Raw genomic sequence first — 17,637 nt, forward strand, 5'->3', positions numbered from 1 at the left:
AGCTCATGTCTGTAATCCTAACTGCTCAGGAAGCTGAGATTGGAGGATTGGGGTTTGAAGCCAGCCCCGGCAGGAAAGTCATTGAGACTCTTATTTCCAAGGAAACCCCAAGTCCACAAGTGGAGCTGAGGCTGTAGTGATAGAGTGCCAGCCTTCTGTAAAAATGCTCATGACATTGCTCAGGCTCTGAGTTCAAACCTCAGGACCTACACACACACACACACACACACACACACACAATCCAGGAGACCAAGTCATTTCTCAACGCCTATGCTCATGTCTCGAAAGGCTCAGGCCCAGATAATGGCGGCCTAGCTTAGCTTCTCTTCTGTGAGAGTGGATCCATTTCTGGCGGCTGGGGTTCTCACCCTTCCTTTACGTATTCCTGACATTTGGCTCTTGGGTGGATGCAGTCCTGCCTCCTCAGGAAACAGTGGCTTTCTTCTCCCCAGCAACAAACTTAGCAGCTGCAATTTGTGTTGCCTTGCTCCAGGGTCAAGAGGAGAAAACATGATGGAAATAAAATGGAAATGTTGCTAGATGTGGCGGGGATATTTCTATCAAGCTTGAGCTATGGCCTATTTGTAAATAAAAGAATTATCCATCTAGGTAGGCCCTTACTTATGGCCTGTGCCTGCCATTCTAGCTATTCAGGAAGCAGAGATCTGAGGATCCTGATTCAAAGCAAGCATAGGCTGAAAAGTCCATGAGACTCTTCTCTCATTTTAATCATCAGAAAGGCTAGAAATAGAGGTATGGTTCAAGAGGTACAATGCTGGCTTTGATCAATAAACACTCAGGGGACCGTATCCTAGTCCTGCGTTGAAACCTCAGTATAAGGACAAAATAAATAAACAAATAAAATCAATCAATAAATATCTATCCTAAAAAAGAGGATAAGTTGACATGTTTTGTCCTGAAAAGTAAGAAGTATGCATTTTTTTTCCAGATTTTTGTCCCTATTTCAGATTTATGGTTAAGCATATGAATTAGAACTAATGGTCATCTCTTTACTACTTCTCTGACTCTCTGCTGGAGGTTAAGTTAGAAATAGTTCCTTTCAGCCCCTACTGATAATTTGTGCCCTGGCCTCTGGCCATAGAAGATAGGACCACCAATCCTTCAAGTTGCTTGCTATTTCTCTGGGCACAGGAATCCCCACAATAGGAAATCTTTGCTGCTTACTTTGGGAAGTTTGCTTTCCAGACTTTTAGTCACATGTATTACTCCTGCAAGAGCTCCAGCAGGGAGCTGGCTCAGTAACTATGGTTCATTTCTAATGGTTCTTCCAGTCATGACCCAAGTCAAGGGATATTTGCTTTTATAACTTGTTTAGAGATAGTTTTACTATTGTAGAAATAAAAATGGAAATGGCGCAGGAGTTTCTAAGGAAACCAGCCTTCACAAACTGAGGACCTACCACACAGGAACGCAACAGGGAAGCAGAACCATTTCTTTAATACTCCGTGGCATTTACCTGCCATTTCTAACCTATGCAGTAAGATCCCGGCGGGGCGGGGTGGGGGGGAGAGAGGGCAGAGGAGAGTGAGACAGTGGTGGCTCACATCTGTAATTCCATTTACTCAGCAGGCTAAGATCTGGTAGCTCCAAATTCAAAGCCAGGGAAGAAAAGTCCAAAAGACTTTATCTCCATTTTACCAGCAAAAATACTGAACTAGAAGTGTGGTTTGAGTGGTAAAGCACCCATTGTGAGGAAGAAAGCTCTGAGTAAGAGAATGTGAGGCTCTGATATCAAGCCTTTGAGGCGACTGACTGGACATAGAAATTTCAATTCAGAAGTCTATGCTTTGCTCAATGAGGTACAGGCAGGGTTGAATACAAATACATATGTCAGATCTAACAATAAAAATCTAAGCAAAGAGTCTTTCTGTTCCAGTTAAAACTGGTACAAACTCTGAGGCTTTTTTCCTCATTCACTTGTGGTTTTTTTTTTTTCTCTCTTTCCTTTTTGTCCAATGTAGAGACATTCCCCACTTCTGAGCTGTACCACTAGCCCTTGGTTTTTAAGCCAGGGTCACCTAATGTAGCTTCAGCGTTTAAATACAGCAGAAAAAGATAGATTTAATCTCTAACTTCCCAGGCAATGCATCAAATTTACTATCAGAAATTTAGGGCACCTAAGATGACCCAGTCCTTGCATCTGGCAAAAGAAGAATTCAGGCAACACATGAACATTAGTAAAGACGATGGGAAACTTTATTACAAAAGAAATGTGGGCCGGGAGCAGTGGCTCACACCTGTAGTCCTAGCTACCCATGAGGTTGAAATCTAAGGATCAAGGTTCAAAGTCAGCCCAGGCACAATAGGACCTGAGACTCTTATCTCCAATTAACCTCTAGAAAATGGGAAGTGGGGCTTGGCTCAAGGGTAGGGTGGATACCCTTGAGCTGAAGAGCATAGGGACAGCATCCAGCCTGAGGGGCAGGGTGGTAGCCTTGAGCTGAAGGGCTCAGGGACAGCACCTAGGCCAAGTTTAAGCCCTGTGACCCACAAAAAAGATGTGGTTTTCAGATCAGAGCATGGGCAAAAGATGGCTTATGTCATGTCCAGTCATGAAGGCGGGTAGAAGAAGGCCTTTGAAGCAGTCCAGAAGATGGGTGAGGAAGACACAGAAGGACAAGCAGAAGAACCCGAGGACCTGAAAGCTAAGGCCTTGGGGAAGGGACCCCTGGCACAGGGGAGTTAACAAATCTGGCAAAGTAAGCAGTTCCTGAGATGATGATGACCCTCGATTGCATTCTTATTAAACATCTGGGTTTTCTGTCATAGCACCTCCACCTATAGGTAGAAGCAACTTCTGTCTCGGACTTCACAAACATTAAAAAACATTTTTTTTAAATTCCTTCAGTGGCTCATTCTCTAGTTAGCCATTGTGTCAGCTGTTCCTACCTCAACTGTAAATTTGAAGTAAATGTAGCTTAGATTGCTGCCTGGCTTGATTTGTTCTACTCTTGACCTTTGTATCATCTTGAAATTAAACCAACTCAAAGAAAATAAAAGAAATATAGCAAAGAAAGAGAGCACATGGCATAGACAAGCCACAGGAAGCCAGCATGGCAGCCCATTTCTGCCATCTTGAATCTCTTTCTCTTTCCCAAGCTTGGCCTTGGGTTTAATGGGGAGAATTGGAATCTGATAGCTTTCTGATCGGTGGGTTTCCACTCTGTTTCCTGTGAGGTTGTGAGCTTTCTTCTTATTTCCTCATTTTTTTTTGTCCTTATTTCTTCATTCTTTTGTCTCCCTCCAACCCTATTTCCTGGTCACACAGGTTTTGATTTATTAACTTACCCTGCCATCTTCCATTTCTATGACCACATTTCCCTGACGGCTTGCCAACTGACCTTAAATCAGTAAGATTACAAACATAGTCATTTTTAATAGCATCAGTAAAGAACAATTTCTATTTTTATAAAAAGACTTGTGTTTGTTGTCTTTTATTTTGGTAGATTATTTTTAGGGGAAACAAAAACATAAAAACTTAGAAAGTATTGCAAAATGAATCACAGCCTACTGGTTTGACATTGAGAAATATTTGTTTATGCTTCAAACCTTACTTTCTGCTATGTATACAGAGCAAGAACTTCCAAACATCTGTAACCTCTCCTCAGAACCTGAGTTTGTGTCTGGTATTGTTGTGTGTGTGTGTGTATGTGTGTGTGTGTGTGTGTGTGTGTGTGTGTGTGTGTGTGTGTGTGTTTGCCAGTTCCAGGGCTTAAACTCAGGACCTACGCACTATCCCTGAGCTTCTTTTGTTCAGGGCTCGCACTCGGCGACTTGGCTTTTTCTGTTTGTGTAGTGCTGAGCACTGAACCAGTGAGAAACATTCTCAACTTCTCATTGTAGTTTTTTTCATTGTCTTAACCAGATCTGTTTCATGGGTATTGAATTTTCAAGCCAATTTCTATGATTTATTATTTTCATGGTATTTAGGTTAGTTTATGTGGTGTAATTCTCTCCTGCCATCTGTGTCATTGTTTTGTTTAACATCAAATGAAATTATACAGAGATAGAATTGAGAAGGAACACAGTAAACTGATAAGCAAATAGTTCAGACGCCAGAAAATCTAGTCACCTAGATCATTCCATATTTTACAGATAATGGATGCTTGCTGAATCTGGTGGCTAGGTTGTATAAACAGAGGTCAAAATTTCTGTGATGTTGCACGAATTTTTCTCAGTGGGTCTATATTTCTTTAGTAATCAGAGACTAGCAGAAGAACTTATTCAGAATGAATGATTAATGCTTATTTCTTGTGATAACCATCAGAATAAGGCAAACACAGAAGGATGACAAATGTTTGAGGGAGGTAATAAGATTATAAAGTTTCTATGTTAAACTGATTATCAAATAGCATATTTATGAAAGCATACACAAAAGACTCATTTTAAGTTACTCACAAATGATTCAATCCTATATTCCTAGCTGCACAAGAGTCTGATATCTGAGGGTCTGAGTTCAGATTCAGCCTGGACAGGAATGTCTGTGAGCCCCCCAAAAAAAACAAAACAACAACCACAAACAAACAAAAAAAGCTAGAAGTAAAGTTGTGGTTCAAGGGGGTAGAGAACTAACCATGAGCAAAACTAAAGACTAAGAACATCAGATCCTAAAGTCAAATTATAGTAAATGCAATCACTATTTTCTGTAATTTGATATGCAATCAACAAATGTATTTCTACATGTGATATGTTTATACACTATGTCAAGAATTTGAAAAAGAAAAATCCATAAAAGTACCAAGAGTAAAACGAAGATGTTAAAACACTGACTCAATGGAGTTTTATGTTGCAGAGATCTTTAGCCATCTGAGAAGTTTGTAAAGTGACAAATTCTCATTACATGCCACCACATGCATTACAATGTACTCACCCCAGCCAGCACTCATTTGTACGGAATGTTCTAGACACTTTTTTAAGGACTTCTTACCCACCACTTAGTGATGAAAAGCAAGATAGGAATCTCTAAGGAAAACAACCTAACCCTAGAAAAAGGTCATGGAGAAGCACCTTGCAAAGCTGTCTCTGGAAACAGTAAAGGCATGATCAAATAAAATGTTAATAATTCTGTTCATACACAATTTACCATGCCCAGTTGCACAGCAATCTGGAGTAACATTATTGTCTCCATTAATGTCTATATATTGAAAATTCCATTTATTTACTCTGTTTGGGTTTTTTAACCGTATTTTTTGGTCTATTCTTTTTTGGTACTGAGAATCAAACTCAGGATGTTGCACTTGCTAGGCAAGCACTTTGCCATGGAGCTACATCCTAGCCCTTAAATTATTTGCTTTGAATATATATTATCGAAAAGAATGTGGAAATGATTATTTCATTGAATATAACAACAACAAGCCGGGTGCAGTGGCTCACACCTGTAATCTTAGCTACTCAGGAGGCTGAGATCTGAGGGTCACAGTTCAAAGTCAGCCTGGGCACTAAAGTCCAAGAAACTCATCTCCAATTAACCACCAGAAAACTGGAAGTAGTGCTGTGGCACCAGGGGTAGGGTGGTAGCTTTGAGCTGAAGAGCTAATTTATCACTATTCATTAGTGATTGCAATCACAGCTGCATTCATTATAGCTAATAAATACATTTTGATTTTTTTCATTGGACTACCTTTTTATTTTTTTGCCAGTTCTGGGGCTTGAACTCAGGGCCTGAGCACTGTCCTTGGACTTTCTCAAGGCTAGAGCTTTACCACTTGAGCCACAGCACCACTTCCAGCTTTTTCTATGTATGTGGTACCAAGGAATCAAACCCAGGTCTTTGTGCATGTTAGGGAAGCACTCTACCACTATACTAAATTCCCAGCCCCTGGTCTACCTTTTGTTGTTGTTGTTGTTCCTGGAGCTTGAACTCAGGACCTTGGCACTGTCCTTGAGTTCTTTTTGCTCAAGGCTAGTACTCTACCACTTAGAGCTACAGCATCATTTCTCATTTTTGGGTGGTTAACTGAGATAAGAATCTCACAGGGACTTTTCTGCCTGGACTATGTTTGAACTACAGTCCTTAGATCACGGCCTCCTGAGTAGCTAGGATCACAGGTGTGAGCCACCCAGCAGCTAGCTTTGCTTGTTAATTTTATTTTACAGCAGAACAGGGATTTAAGCTTAGGACTTCTTGCTGTTACGTTTTGCACTTAAGGTTGGTGCTCTAGCACTTGAGCCACATTTCTACTTTGGGCTTTTTGCTGATTAATTGGAAATAACAGTTTCACGGACTTGTCTGCTTCAATTAACTTTGAACCAGGATCCTCAAACCCTCAGCCTCCTGAGTAGGGAGTACTACTGGGCTCTCTTTAGAAAATAAAATGTTCTTGTATGTCAAGAATGTTTTTTATTCCTCCTAATACTAATTCTATATACAAAATGATTGCTGTTTGATTTTTTTAATCCTTCATGTGAAATATTAGAGAATAAGTACTTATTAATGTGCCCCATACTTGCCCCAAATTTTAAAATTTACTAAGATTTAAATCTACTATTTATTCTTTGTTTTATAAGACACTCACATATTTCCCTAAATGTACATATTTGAAAGATTTTAACCATCAAATTTTGTGTTAGTCAGTAGTAAAAGAAATAGTCACTTCCAAGAAAATTAATTTAACCTTCAAACGAAATAATTAAGACATTCATTCATAAACACTTAACTGTGTGATGTGTGTGTGTGTGTGTGTGTGTGTGTGTGTGTGTGTGTGTGTGTGTGTGTTTCCTGAGGCTTGAATTCAGGACCTAGACTTTTCCCCTGAGCTTCAGTGCTCAAAGTTAGAGTTCTACCACTTATCCCACAGCTCCACTTCCAGCTTTCTGGTGGTTAAGTGGAGATAAGAGTCTCAGACTTTCTTGCCTCGGCTGGTTTTTAACCACACCCTCAGATCTCAGGCTCCTGAATAAGTACAACAACAGGCATGAGCCACTAGTGCCTGGCATAACCACATACTTCTTAATCATTTCATCTGTACAAATGATCATCAAACTGGTACAACTATGCATAGAAATGTCATAGATTCATTCCATATTTTCATAAATATGGATGCACATATGTATGCAGTAAAATCGCTTTTTCTCAGAAACAGGAAATGCATTTTAATAGCATAGGTGGCTGATGGGCTCAGAGTCACAAATGATCAACCTTTTCTAAAATTATGGTTTGCAAAATTAAGATAGACATTTATTACACCCCTTAGTGGCACTTTGAGCATGGACCAAGTAAAGGATGACGTGTTATAATTAAATGAAAACACACCTGAGTCTCTTTCCACTTATGAAACTGCTGTTATTTGACAGGACTTGGAGGGTACCAAGGTCAATCTCATTCTTCTTTGCCATTCACTCATTAAATGCACAAAATAATAAATGTTGAGGCAGCACCACAAAGTCATTCAGTTTTATATGTCTAACTTGTAGTTTAAAAAACAGAATTCTTCATTTCCATTGTAAGCTTTGACATAATTTCTCCCTTCGTATAAAATATTCATTATAATAAAGTGGGAAGACAGAGGAGTCCTGAGCACAAACAACACTGAAAACCTTTTAAAAATGGGAAGTTTAACTAGGTGTGCCTGTGGCTTATACCTGTAATCACAGCTACTCAGGAAGCTGAGATCTGAAGATCTGGGTTCAAAGCCTGCTGGAGCAGGAAAATCTGACTCTTATCTCCAATAAACTTAAAGAAAATCAGAGTGGATCTGTGACTCAAATGATAGAGTGCTGGCTTTGAGCAAAAATAGCTCAGGAACAGTGCACAGGCCCCAAGTTCAAGTCCCAGGATTGGCACACATGCACACACGCTTGCAGGCCTGCATACACTCTCTCTCTCTCTCTCTCTCTCTCTCTCTCTCTCTCTCTCTCTCTCTCTCTCTCTCTCTCTCTCTCTCTCTCTCTCTCTCTCTCTCTCTCTCTCTCTCTCTCTCTCAAAAAAAATATTGACGTTCAGAGCCTGGAGTGCAGCCTAGTGGTAGAGTGTTTGCCTAGCATGCACAAAGCCCTGGGTTCAATTTCTCAGTACCTCATTCAGAGGAAAAGTCCAAACTGGTGCTGTGGCTCAAGTGATAGAATGCTATCCTTGAGAAATCTCAAGCACAATGCACAGGCCCTGAGTTCAAGCCCTAGGACTGGCAAAAAAAGAAAAAATAATAACATTGACATTCAGCCAGGAGACTGTTACTTATGTTCATATTTGTAGCTACTCGGGAGGCTGAGACCTGAGGATGGTGGTTGGAGGCTAGGCCAGACAGAAAAGTCTAGGAGTTTTTATCCCTAATGAGCCAAGAGTTGGGTTTCAATCAGTGTGGATATGTCTAAATGAACAGGAAGAGCCCGGCACGGTTGGCTGGACGACTTGGGGACCCTGGCACTCACATCTCTTCCATTTCCAAATGTGTTTCCACGTACAGTCTAGATGGATTCTTGTCATGGATTCCTGCCACATGTTCTTTTATTCTTATAATCAATTCTGATTTTGCTTGTCACTGAGTTTCTATTTTGATAAATAAGGATTCTAACTGAAGCAAATCAGAATAAAGTCTGTGTGGAAGAAAGTGTAATAACATTTTATGGGCTTTGTCACAATATGTGCCAACAAAATATTGGGAAGATGACTTCTTTGGCTGGATGCACTGTGCTCAGACTCAAAATCAGAGCTGCAAGCATGACTCAAAATAGTGACTCACGCTCTTCATGACTTTCAACTTCTATAAAAGAAGTGGTTCCAAGTTTTTAGGCAATAAATACATGCTCAAGAAGCAAATGAAGACCATAATAACAAGCCTGCATTCTGTAAATGGAAATTTACAGAACTTATCCAGCTACTAGGCTTATGCCTAGCTACTCTAGAGATTGAGAGCTGAGGATCATGGTTTGAAGCCAACATGGATAAAAAGGTCCATGAGACTTTTATCTCCACTTTAGCTACGATAAAAGCCAGAATAAAAAAGTATAAGCATGTTTAATTATTCAGGTACTAGTGGCTCATGCTTGTAATCCTCGTTACTCTGGAAGCTGAGGTCTGAGGATTACAGTTCAATGCCAGCGTGAGCAAAAACAGTCTGTGAGAATTTTTTTTTGGCCAGTCCTGGGGCTTGAACTCAGAGCCCAAGCACTGTCCTTAGGCTTTTTCCTCAAGGCTAACCCTCTGCCATTTTAGCAACATCACCACTTCTGGTTTTTCTATGTATGATTTTCTATGTATTTGGGCATAGTGTGAACCTTATTTATCTATGAGACAGATCATTCAAGTGGTGCAAATAGGACATATTAATAATATTTGCTTACTAATTTTACTTGTCTCTCAAATTAATTCCACACAATTTCTGATATGTGTTACTTCATACTGGGAAGAGTACTTTACAACGAATTAGCTAATTCATATGTCAAAAATGTACATGGTGGTTTCTATTTATTTTGGGGGGAGGAGAGGCAAAAAAATCAAAACGTCTTTTATTTTTTACGCTGCTAAAGTCAATATTATCTTTTGTGGAAAATTTACTAATTATTTTACGTATTTAAAGTACAGGAAGATTTATTCAGGGGGAAAAGATTTGCTGAATTTAAGTTCAGGAAGCTAGTTGATGTCATAAAATTGTTCATAATTTTAACACTTTAGCACAGCATTCTGTGCATAATTAGCAATCATTCTCTTATAAAGTAAAAAGCTACCCCTAAATGTCTATCTTTAAACCTCATGTCTCCTATAAAATAGACACATAATTAGAAACACTGCAGTAATTCAGTATACTTAGAAGTACACATAACCAGGAACAGAGCAATTAATTTGTAATAAAGAAGGTGCAGGGCTGAGAGTTTGGCCTACTAGTAGAGTGCTTGCCTAGCATTCATGAAGACCAGAGTTCAATTCTTCAGTACTACATGCATGAAAAAACAAAAACAAAAGCCAGAAGTGGTGCTGTGGCTCAAAGGTTAGAGCCTTGAGAAAGCCCAAGGACAGTGCTGAGACCCTGACTTCAAGACCCCAGGACTGGCGGGAAAAAAAAAAAAAAAGAAGGAATGTAGAGATGGATTTTCTTTCAGATGAAAAACGATGTCCCCGTAGACAATTTCTATCCGTTTTGCCTAATTTGTTATTGCAATATCCTCTGACTTCTTCTTTCCCCTTTCCCCCTGTTGTCACCATTAAATGTTGAAGGCAAACGATTGAAATTGTATTTTTAAAAAGTCATTACAGTCTGACACTGGTGGCCCAAGCTTGAAATCATAGCCAATCAGAAGAATAAGAACGAGGGAGAGTGGTTTGAAGCCAGCCTAGGCAGGTAAAACCATGGAACTGTTATCTCCAAGTAACCACCCCAAAAATGGGCATGGAGGCATGGATCAAGTAGTAGAGCACTAACAGTGAGTGAAAAAGCTAAGAGACAATGCACAGGCCCTGAGATCAAGCCCCAGGACAGGAACACACACACTACAAATTGTCATCACAGAGATGTTTCAGAAATTTTCTTTCCCAGTAAATATTTGCATCAAACCTCCTTCCAGACACACAGATAATTGTTCCTGTGGCTTCAAGTTTGCATTCTAAGTCATGGGAAAAGAAACAAAAACGTTCCGCTAAAATATGTTAGGGTCATGGGGAACAGATTGTTTAAGGATTCTAGTATGTTTAAATATTTCAGAGAAGAAAATGGTATTTTATAGAATTTTCACTGAGGCAAGTTTAAAATACGATTACTTTCATTATGGCCAAATCTGGAAGATGTTAGTTGGTTTTATTCATTTTGTTTTTGTATGTGAACCGCTGATACCATCTAGGGGTCTGATTGATTTTCTCCACTAATTAAAAGATTCAATGTCAGGAAACTGCTCCGAGCAGACAGAGCAGGTTAATGTGAAATTGACATCGAGGTGCACTCACTGAACAAGGAGGAGGCCCGGCACCTGCGCCTGCTGCTCCTCTCTTGGGCTGGAGTTTATGGGGGGAGTTTCCTGGCCCCACCCCTTAGAATGTGCTCCTGGTCTGATTGGCCAAAAGATGGACGCGTGCCGCAGGGAGCGTTGTGATTGGTTCCCCAGTCCATTCTCTTCCTGTATCTTGCTTTGTCATTCCTCTTCCACTGGAAGTGGTCTCAGCTGCCATGTCACCCAAAGGCCTCAGTTCCTCACTAAGGACAGCCAACCAGGAAGCCGCCACCAGACCTTCCAGAAACACCTCTGGTTCTTCACACCCAGAAGAGATGAAGCCATTGTCATTCAACACTGAAGCCTGGAGTCTCTGAATTGATCAGCTGATATACATACTGTGATGCTTATGTTATATACATATATTTACATATGTATTTATAGATTATGAATATGAATATATTACATACGCTATGGTGGTAATCATATAAATTATAATTAAAACATCAGTATATTTTAATAATATAGTTGGTAGAACTCTACCACTTGAGCTTCAGCACCACTTCTGGCTAAGTTTGTGGCACCAAGGAATCGAACCCGGGTCTTAGTGCATGCTAGGCAAGCACTCTACCACTAGGCCAAACTCCCAGCCTGATATAGTTGGTATTTATGTAATTATAATTTATATAACTTATGTAGTTATATAAATAATATGTATTATATAATATTTATAATTAAGTATATTCATAAAGATTATTATAGTTTTATAACACAAAATTTTATTTACATACAGATATATTTATACATGTCAATATATGAGTGATACAATTTTAAATTTATATTGGAATGACTAAGTAAGCCTAGTTTACTTCAGCATTATAATTCTCTGATACACAACAACTGTTGAAGCAATAATTTTTCTGGGGTACCATGACAGTCTTTAGTTTTAGATATTGATAAGTTGATAATTTAAGGATGAGCAAGCTTAAACCAGAAAGTAAATTTACATTGTGAAAATAACCTTGCCTCAGACACACAAACAATACAAACAAGAAGACCTGAATGCATAAAAATTATAGGGACAAATCCAGAGTAAAGAGCACAGACTATAATAATTTTTAAACTCTTTACCAACAAAATATTTAGTTTTGTAGATATAGTATTATATAGTCTATAAAATGTAAAACATTATATCATATTTAAATTATAACTATAATGTAAACATATTGCTATTTTAATTGTACAAGTACATAATACATATTTTAATTATATAAGTATTAATACCATCAATATAAATACTATTCAAATGTAAATACCATAATTATCATATCATCATATAAATATACATATTTCAAGAGTGCAAGGAAATGAAACAATAACATATATTTAAAGACTTGAGTTTAAGTTGTACAAAGAAAATTATTTTCAGGGCCGGGAGTTAGGCCTAGTGGTTAGAGTGCTTGCCTAGCATGCATAGAGACCTGGGTTCGATTCCTTGGTACCACATACATAGAAAAGCGGGAAGTGGTGGTGGTGTTCAAGTCGTAGAGCACTAGCCCTGAGGAAAACAGCCCAAGGACAGTGCTCTGGACTTGACTTCAGTCTCCAAAACTGGCAAAAAGAAAAATAAACTTATTTTCAGCACACTGTCTCATGTTAAAATTCATGACAGTGTGTGTGTGTGTGTGTGTGTGTGTGTGTTGATACACATCTCCACTTCTGTTTTTTTTTAAGCTGATTAATTTTAAAAAATTGTCTTGTGGACTTTGTGTTTAGAATGGCTTTGAAATGAGATCCTCAGATCTCAGCCTCTTCAGTAGTTAGGATTATAGGCATAAACCATGTGCACGCTGCTCCAGATCAAATTCTTCTTCAAACAAGTAGGAGATGTGACTATTGCTTGACAATATTCCAGTCAGAATATTAAATGGTAATATAAAATTCCCCAAGTGAAATTTGTATTTTTGTGTGATTTGAGCAAAAAAAGTTGAGAAAGAACATGAAGCTCTGAGTTCAAGCCCCAGTATCAGCACACACACAGCGTTGGTAGTACATACAAAACAATGCTAAATGGTCTATTTCCCATAAATTAGCTTTTAATTTCTCTTTGAATTTTTATTGGTTTTGATGTGGCAAAGAAAATATATATGTTTGCTATCCTTAATTTGTTTCTAAAGAACACTTCATATAGAACTGTAGAGTAATTTGCTAATAATTTCAGAAGATGTCTTCCATTTTAAGAAGACTATCTGAATTTTACAAAACATATGTATAAACTGAAATTCTGCAATAGTTGGAACTTTTGCAACATGTCTTCTACAAAGGGCAACATTTAAAATTAAATACCACGACTAAAATATCATGACTAAAATTTGCATAGATGTTTTATGCAAATTATGCCATTGGATACTTAATGATTCATAACATTCTGAATTTGTCATAAACAGCTGCAGTACGAAAACAGTTTTTCTCACCCCTGAAAAATATTGAGATCACAATAAGGTCTTAGAGCTTTCTGGGTTTTTAGTTGCAGATTTGAGTTCCAGTCCTAATTCAACCACCTCAACTAGAACAAAAAGGTCATTACAATTCCCCAGGCTTGCTTTTCTGAATAGTAAGAATACACACACACACACACACACACACACACACACACACACGCTTATGTAAGAAACTTACATTTATGACAATGCTTCTTGATAAATATTCTGTCAAGCAAGAGGCATGCTTAGTGGAAGAACTCCCTAAATCTATCTACTCATTTAATGCTTAAAACACTAGTAACTGTAAGATTTTAGATTTTTTTTTCTTTTTTTCTTTTCTTTTTTTTTTTGCCAGTCCTGGGCTCGAGCTCAGAGCTTGAGCACTGTCCTTGGACTTTCTCAAGACTAGAGCTCTACCACTTGAGCTGCAGCACCACTTCCGGCTTTTTTCTATATATGTGGTAACGAGGAATCGAACCCGGGTCTTCGTGCATGCTAGGCAAGCACTTTAACCACTAGGCCAAACTCCCGGCCCGATTTTAGATTTTTTTAAACTTATGCCTCCATGGTAATCCATTCAAGAACTTTTCCTGGATTTACAATACAGAATCATTTCCACGGGTTTGTGTTGGTTCAGGCTGGAAATCTCAGACAGCAAGGGACTGAACTTTCTTTCTTTTTAAGTGTAATATCCAAAATCCATTAGCAGCAATCTGAATATAAAACTAGAAAATTCCTTTCCAGGCAAATAAAATAGAAATAAATTTAATAACAACAAAGTAAGTGAAGTACTAGCCAGGCACCTGTGTCTCACACTTATCATCCCAACTACTCAGATGACTGAGAGCTAAGGATCGAGGTTCAAAGCCATCCTGAGTAGGATAGACTTAGGAGACTTCAGCAAACTATCAAAAAGGCAGAAGTGGAGCTGTGTCAAGTAATGAAACACTGGCCTTGTGGAAAAGAAGCTCAGGGACTGTGCTCAGGCCTTGAATTCAAGCCCCATATCCACAAAAAAATAATAATAATAATAATAAATTTTAAATGTACTACTGGCACATGAAAGATTGCAGAATTTTGTTGGAAGTAATGAAAAGTTTAAATAAATAGGCATTTCCTGTATATAAATTGAAAAGCATTATTATAATAATAGGATTCCTTAAATTTATCTTAAGATTCAACACAATCCCAGGAGAATTACAGCCGGCTACTTTTCAGAGACTGACATGAAAGTGAAAAAGGTCTACAACAGCCAAAATAATCCTTGGGTGGGAGAGACGATGAAGTTGGAAGACTCGTCCTTCTTGACTTCCACACCACAGTAATCAAAGCAATATAATCCTGGCATGTGGATCAACAAAGCGATCACTGAAATAAAATTGGCAGCACAAAAACACACCTAAACATCTAAAGTCAACTGCAATTTTTTTGTTTAATTGATACAATTGTGCTGTCTCACTTCTTTCCCAAAGAAAGCCAAATGCCTTTCAGAACTGTGTGTAACGATGTGAGTTGAATACATAACGAATGATCCACGAGGAAATCGACTTCTTCCCTTCATCATATTTAATACGTCAGAGCGCAGATTATATCATGATCACCGCACTTACCAAGGGCACCCCAAGGTCCTTATATTACTTTCCTTCAGTTTCCCTTCCAAAACTCTCCTCTGATGTCTGTGGCCCATTCATACAGCACCATAGACCCTTCTTAGAGGCTTTGACATCAGCATGTCTTTATAGGAATTTGTAGGTCTTTATTATTGTTGTTGTTGTTGTTACAGTTAAGTAGTTGTACAAAGAGGTTTTGATTCCGCATGTCAGCTTATAGTACAATGAATCCTGTTCAGACCAGGAGTTAAGCCTAGTGGCAGAGTGCTTGCCTAGCATGCACGAAGACCCGGGTTCGATTCTACTGTACCACATACATAGAAAAAAGCTGGAAGTGGTGCTGAGGCTCAACTATTGGATCTCTAGCCTTGAGGAAGTCTAAAGACTGTGCTCAGGCCCTGAGCTCAAGCCCAGGACTGGCAAAAACAAACAAAAAAAGCAGAATCCTGCTCAGTGTCATCCTTCCACCTCCTCCCCATCCCTCCACACCCTGCCTATCCCTTAAGGACAATAGGAAATGTCTGCTGCCTGTCCCGTGGATTACTTGAGCTTCTCCAGCCTCCAGAGTGTGCTCTGCATGAGCCATGCTGCCAGCGTGCTCAGACAAACCATGGCACAATGCTCAGGTCAGCCTCCAGGCATCATACTGGCCTTCACCACAGAGTGATGATGCTACTGCTTCTCTCCAGGACCTGGATTTGACTTCCTTCTTCTTTACTCCTAGTCCCTTTGCTTGGCAGGAAGAAAATCCTGATATCCTCAACTGGGCTTGAAGTCTTCAGCACCCCTGGCCGCCACACCTTGGCACAAGAGAAGGCAAGCACACACTGCCCCATGGGCAAGAGAAAATCCTCCCTACTGTCTGTCCATGTGTTAGAGCCAACAGATCATGTGTGCATGCATGCATGCATGCATGTGTGAGGACATGAGTGCCTGCATGTATAGACATGTATGAGTGTGCCTACGTGTTTACTATTTCCAAACTCTAGCTATCTTGAGTTTGATTCTCATGTCTGCAGGTACTTGTCCAACTCCAGGAGTCTGAAAAAGAAGAAATGTCTTCTTGTGCATTTAGGATGCACAGAAATTATTTATTATAACTCAGTGGTGAGTATGAGATAAGTATATCCGTAGATTATCTGCCATCAGATTATATTTAGTAACTATTGAACTATTAAAGATATAAGGATGCTTAGAAATCATTGCATTATTTTTCACTGCTTTTTTTCTATTTTTATAAGAGAAAGTCTCCAAGTATCCAGAATACAAGATTTTGTTTTGTGCTCATAATAGCTATAACATGGAGCATACCCAAGAATTAATATTCTCACCCAAAAGATAAAAAAACTACAGGGTAAAGTTCTATACTACCAGCCAGTCAAAAAGGAACCCAAATGTAACGCAATGCTTTTTTATGAATATCTGCTCGTGCATATTTTAATTATATTATTAAAATATAAATCTCACTATAACATATATTTTTTAATTATCAAGTTCCTGTTTACTCTCAAAGCAAGACACAAAGGAAACATTTAATCAAGAGAATAGTCTGGTTGGGGTCACACAACTGATTAGACCTGCAACATTAAATTTTATGATTTAATAAAAACTGAATGATGACTAAATCCTTACCACATAAAACTGATTTTACATTCTGGTCTTTGGTTGTCAAAGATAGCTTGTTCCTCGATCAGATTTAGTTCAATGATGTAAAACGTCACATTGCAGGTGATATAAGCCATGTATAACCAGAGTTGAAGAGATAGAATAGAAATTTGAATCCATAAATCTAGAAAGGGGTTTTAGGTAGTTATTGAAGTACCTCTGTGATACTTGCTTGCAATCTTCCACTGCAGAGGCAGAGCTACGAAGAATCAGGATAGGAGGCCAGCCTGGGGAATGGGAATGTTATTGAAATTCTATCTCAAAAACAGATCAGGAGCTAAATGTGGTAATGCTTGCCTGTGAGATAGACATCACAGAATCCCACACCAAGGTCAGCCCTGGGTAAAATCTTGAGCCCTCACAACTATGTAACTAAAGAAATAACTGAAGAACAAATACAGGGGATGGAATGCTTGCCCTTGCAAATGGACTCTGAGTTCACTTCTCTGTACTGACCACAAAGTACAACAACCACAAAAAGCGCGTACTGCAAACATCAGTCCCATTTTGATGTATCCTACTAAAGGATGAAGGTTTACCCATTCGATGATTCATTTAAGGCATACACCTTTATTCCATTTTTATAATAAACTAAATTAAACTTCTGTACTGGGTTAAAGATTCATGTGAAGATGGGGAATGAAAACCACAGAGCTCAGAGCTGAGACATGGAGGAGAACATTCTGGATTATTCTGAAAACAAGTAATTGAATTTTATTTGCATAAAGGCTATATAAAAGAGTGTACAGGAAATAAAGAAGTGGAGTGTAGTTCAAATGATAGTAGGTCAATCTTGGGGGGAAAAAAGGCCAAGGGAGAACTCTTGGCTCTGAGTGAGTTCAAATGCCAGTGACAACACAAAAATAAAAATTAAAAAGTCTCAATGATTCAAAAATGGGATATAGAAAACCTCTCTTTCAAGCTGGGCATTCCCTAAGCCATAATATACAAACAAATCTCTCAGGGACATGGGAAGTACTCAAGAAACAAAACCAAATCTG

The sequence above is a fragment of the Megascapheus bottae genome, chromosome 23, assembly GCF_031878675.1.
Source record: "Megascapheus bottae isolate mThoBot1 chromosome 23, mThoBot2.hap1, whole genome shotgun sequence".
NCBI classification, from domain to species: domain Eukaryota; kingdom Metazoa; phylum Chordata; class Mammalia; order Rodentia; family Geomyidae; genus Megascapheus; species Megascapheus bottae.